This window comes from Myotis lucifugus, unplaced genomic scaffold (genome assembly GCF_000147115.1).
Source record: "Myotis lucifugus unplaced genomic scaffold, Myoluc2.0 scaffold_366, whole genome shotgun sequence".
Classification (NCBI taxonomy): domain Eukaryota; kingdom Metazoa; phylum Chordata; class Mammalia; order Chiroptera; family Vespertilionidae; genus Myotis; species Myotis lucifugus.
Genome location: NW_005871414.1, coordinates 124480 through 129394, shown reverse-complemented (window position 1 = coordinate 129394; position 4915 = coordinate 124480). Strand labels below are relative to the sequence as shown.

General features: G+C 48.5%; 1 pseudogene; it reads right to left on the bottom strand.

Moving 5' to 3' along the window:
- Positions 1–3687: 3687 nt before the first annotated feature.
- The window catches only part of LOC102431937, a 2657-nt pseudogene continuing 1429 nt past the window's right edge, over positions 3688–4915 (bottom strand).

Genomic DNA, 4915 nt, shown 5'->3' with positions numbered 1-4915 from the left:
CATTTCTCTGCACTACCACCCAAATGGGCAAGCCCATTTGCAGCTATATATTTTGAAAATGAATCATTTTCCTAACTCTGTGTTGGCGGCACATGAACATAACTTTAGTGAGTGTGTATCCGGGGAGGAACTGCTGGGTCATCGGGTATGCCAACCACACAGTCTATGAGAGTTCCAGCTGTTTCATATCCTTACCAACACTTTGCTATTGGCTTATGATGGGATCTCATTGTGGTTTTATCTTAACTGATATTTTTCTGATAGCTAATGATGTTTATCTTCTTTTAAAAAGTTCACTGGCCAGTAGGATATCCTGTTTTGTGAAGAATCTTCTTGTTATTCTTAATGACTTGCTAGTATAAGAGTTCTTTATTCTGCAGTTTTAATGGGATACATGTATTCCAAAGAATAGTCCCACTCAGTGGTTTGCTTTCTTACTGTCATAATGGTGCCACTTGATAAGCAGAAATCTTTAATTTTAGCTCATCATTCTTTTCTTCTATGACTAGTGCTTTTGTGTTTTGTTTAAGTGTTGGGGTCCAACCCCAGCAGGTCCAGGGGTTCCCAAAGGTGTGGAGGGAGACAGCGTTCAGTTGATCAGCAGCCTAGCCAGGTTCTCTAGCCAGGTTCTAGCCAGGTTCTAGCCAGGATCTCTAGCCAGGTTCTGTCTTTTATTGTCTTGTTACATCTGTATTTATACCAGTTGCTTTTAATCCTATCAATTTCTATTCCAAAGGTTAGGGCATTTCTTATCTCCATTCCAGGGAGTAAAGATTATGTAGCGTAGCTTAAGCGTGATTGTTCGTAGTTAAAGTGATTAACTACCCGCCTGGCACTTAGTTAAGGGGTTTTATTCCCTCCCTAACTTCAGGGAAAAATCCCTACCTGGGGAAACAACCTTTCTCGGAGAGGTGACCTTGGTTAAAACACATAGCGCCAAGAAGGGGAGCAAACATATTAAGAACAGTATGTCATATACCCCAGGTCCCTTGAAACATATGCTGTGCAGATGTTTCTTCCCTGCAGCAACTGTGTCAAGCAGCAAGGATAGACCGGCTTCCAGGAAATTCCCCCTTTTTTATTTTTTAAATGATAGCGCATGTAAATCAGCAGCCACCTCTCGGATTGGGTTGTTTAAGACTCAGAAGAAGACTGACAAGCAATGACAGCGAGCATAGCTATAAACATAATGGATGGAGTGCACGAAGAGCCTTGTTCCTGTAGAAGGTTGCTGGCCTCTTCAGTCAAGGGATTTCAGTTGTCCTCAAGTCGATGGTTTGATTGTCCTTGTTGATCTGGCCAGCGGGTGGCGTCATTGGCGACAGGCTTCCTGAAGTGTCAGTGAGTTTAAGGGGTGCATCAAAGGGTCCATCAGGGCCGTGCTTGATGGTGGTGTCGGCGTCCGGGGAGGAGTCAGCTGTGCCCTCTGGGTTAGCTGATATGGAAGATACCGGGGAGGAGGAGGATGAGGCGGAGATGGAGGGTAGTAGAGAGAAAAAGAAGAGAAAGCAAAAGAACTACAAGGCATGGAAGTGTTTAGAAAAAAGAGGGAGAAGAAAGGGAAGAAGGCAGCATCCTGACACAGCCCTTTCCTTCAGCTACCCCTTTCCCTGTGGTCCAAGGTAGAAATGGGAAACAAGTCCTGTTGCAGTGAGAGGGCATCTGCTGTCAGCCAGTCTCTGTCTTTACCTGGGTCCCGATCTGAGCTGGGCGTGGGAAGCGAAGCAGCCATGGGGGCAGGAGACCTCCCTCAGAAGGGGTGAGGGTTCAGGCCTCTGCAAAGTTGGGGGGGTGAGGGTCTGTGCCCCACCTCTGTTGACCCCCAAGTTGTCTCCTGATGGCCCCTCTGCGACTGTGCCTGTCTTATGTTGTATTTTCCCTGAGGAATCTTACCTGTCTCTGGCTAACCAGCCATCCTCTGGGGCCAAGCAGGGTGATGTGAGGTGTGCAAATGAGGGAGGGACAGCGCCCCCTGCAAGAGGTTCAGTTCTGTCTCCTTGGTAGCCTATGCCCCCGTGGCCTCCACGCCCAGCACCTGACTTGGGTTCCCCTCGCCTGCAAATGGACTGTGAGAAGAGGGTCCCTCTTGACACAAGGGCAAGAGGGGCCAATACAGGACAAGGGAGGAACAGCCTGTCAGCATGTAGTCCTGGGACAGGGCTTTCTCAGCCCAGGATGTCAGGCTCTTGGCACAAGGCAACTCCACGTATGGGGCATATACCAGACACCCCCTAGTCACGGCAGAAAAGGGAGGTGCCCTTCCTGGAACAGTAGGGTAGGGAGATTCTAGAAAAGGCTGTGTTCAGGTGAGAAGGAGAAAGGCCAAAGAACCAGCAAACAAGTAGTCAAAAAAAAAAAAAATGGAAAGGAGATGTGGGGCAAAGCTGGGACATATGAACAGACAAAAAGGAGGCACATGTGATCCTCCCAATGGACAGGTTGTTCCAGCTCAGGGCTGCACATCTGCTGCAAACGGGCACTGGTCAGGTGTGCTAGGGTGAGGCAGAGATGGAGGGCGGTGAGACATAAGGTCGGACTAGACGGTCTGGAATCCACACAGGTGAGTCTGCGTCCTGTGGAAATATACAAGCATATCCTCTCCCCCAGGTTAAAAGTACATTAGGTCCCTGCCAGGCTCCTGTAAGCAAGTCTCTCCATTTGACGAGGGCTTTAGGTTTAGTTAGATCAGGGTTCCAATGTCTATACATCGGGGAATTTCCCTCAGAATCTACATTTAGTATATTAATTACAAATAGAGTATGTTGTAGAACGTGATGAGGAGAGGAATATTTAAACTCATTTTCTTGTAATTTTTTGTAACAGGAGTAAATCAAACACCGCTGGGGCTAAATAATAGAACTCCCATTTGAGACAAGATATCTCTTCCCCATAATGTAAAGGGGATAGTCGTAATTACAAAGGGACAGAATGTTCCTGAATGTTGATCTTCATCAGCCCAAGTTAAAATCTGAGAACTCTTTTTTACATTAGATGCCTTGCTTAGTCCTACTAGGGAAATGGAGTTGGTGTGCATGGGCCATGAAGAGGGCCAATCCTTCCCTGCTATGCAGGAAACATCTGCTCCTGTATCCAATAGACCTTCAATTTATTTTCCCTGAATTTGTAAAAATTTTTGTAGGTCTAGTAGCATGGATTTCTTGTATCCAAAATGCTGCATCACTAGATCCAAAGCCTCCGGCCCCTCTGGCTTCCTGGGTAACAGCTGTCCCTATTTTATGTATTGGTGACAGGAGTAAATGTTTATGATATTTATTCTCCTTCCGATCAGTAGGCATAGCGAAATTGCTCTTAGATTGAGCTGGAGACAATAATGTGTCCTCTCTAGGTGGAGCCTAGGGACTATTTAAAGTTTGAGAAAGTTCAACCGTTTCTGCCTCTGGTGCCAAGAACTTTTAACCTGGGGGAGAGGATATGCTTGTATATTTCCACAGGACGCAGACTCACCTGTGTGGATTCCAGACCATCTAGTCCGACCTTATGTCTCACCGCCCTCCATCTCTGCCTCACCCTAGCACACCTGACCAGTGCCCGTTTGCAGCAGATGTGCAGCCCTGAGCTGGAACAACCTGTCCATTGGGAGGATCACATGTGCCTCCTTTTTGTCTGTTCATATGTCCCAGCTTTGCCCCACATCTCCTTTCCTTTTTTTTCTTCAGTTTTTATTTCTTTTTTTCAGGAACTGGTATTTATTATCAAAGTCATATTTGATATCAACAAGATGCCACAACTACAAAAAAAAATTGCGCACATTGCAATCTCAATGCACACAGTCAAATGGAACCCCAGTCATTAAAAAAGTAATTCAAATTACCCCAAAAAGCAACTGAATTTTTTTTTAAACATCTTTATTCATCCAGCCAACAAATTAAAATGGTTAACAAGAAAAAATACAAATTCAGAGGTCTGGTATCAATGTTTAAAAAAGGCAACTGCTTAAGCATTTCTATCGATTCGAACATCAATCTCTCGGCCACTCAGCTTCATCCCATTCATCATCCGGCAGGCTCTCTCAGCCACCTCTGGAGACTCAAACTTAACCACACCGCACCCCTTGGACTTCCCATTCTCCATCTTGATGTCCGCATACAGCACGTGGCCACATTCGTTGAATTTGTCCTTTAGCATTTTCCATGTAAAATCAAATGGGAGATTTCTCACAAATATCTGGCAGGCCTTTCTGGCCACCCCAGGAGCATGGCCTCCAGCTCCACCGAAGGAACCTGCGAAGCTTCCTCCCAAGTTGCCACGCTCCATCTCGATGGCACGGTCAAAGCTGGCACTGCCACCTCCACCCATGGCTAGGCCCATGCGCTCAATGCCAGCGCCCAGGGCCGGGCCCATGGCGGGACCCATCCGCTCCAGGCTGTTGGCACCCATGCGCTCCAGGCCCATGCGCTCAAGACTGTTGGCACCCATTTGCTCCAGGCCCATGCGCTCCAGGTTGTTGGCGCCCGTGCGCTCCAGGCTGGTGGCCATGCGATCCATCACAGGGCCCATACGCTCCAGGCCAGCCCCCATGCCTGCGGGCACCATGCGATCCATGCTCAGGCCCATGCACTCAATGGCAGGGCCCATACGCTCCACACCAGAGCCCATGCGCTCAATGGTCTGGCCTACACGATCAATGGGTGCGGCCATGCGCTCCAGGCCAAAGCCCATGCCAGATCCAATGTGCTCCATGGTCTGGCCCATGCGCTCGATGCTGGAGGCCATGTGGTCGAGGCCCAGTGGGCCCATGCGCTCAATGCCAGAGCCCATGCGCTCGACGGAGCCCATGCGGTCCATGACCAGGCTCATACGCTCAATTTCAGAGCCCACACGATCCATGCCATGGCCCAGGCCTGCGCCCATGCGTTCCTTGCCAGCACCCCCAATAAGGTCAATGCCGGGGCCC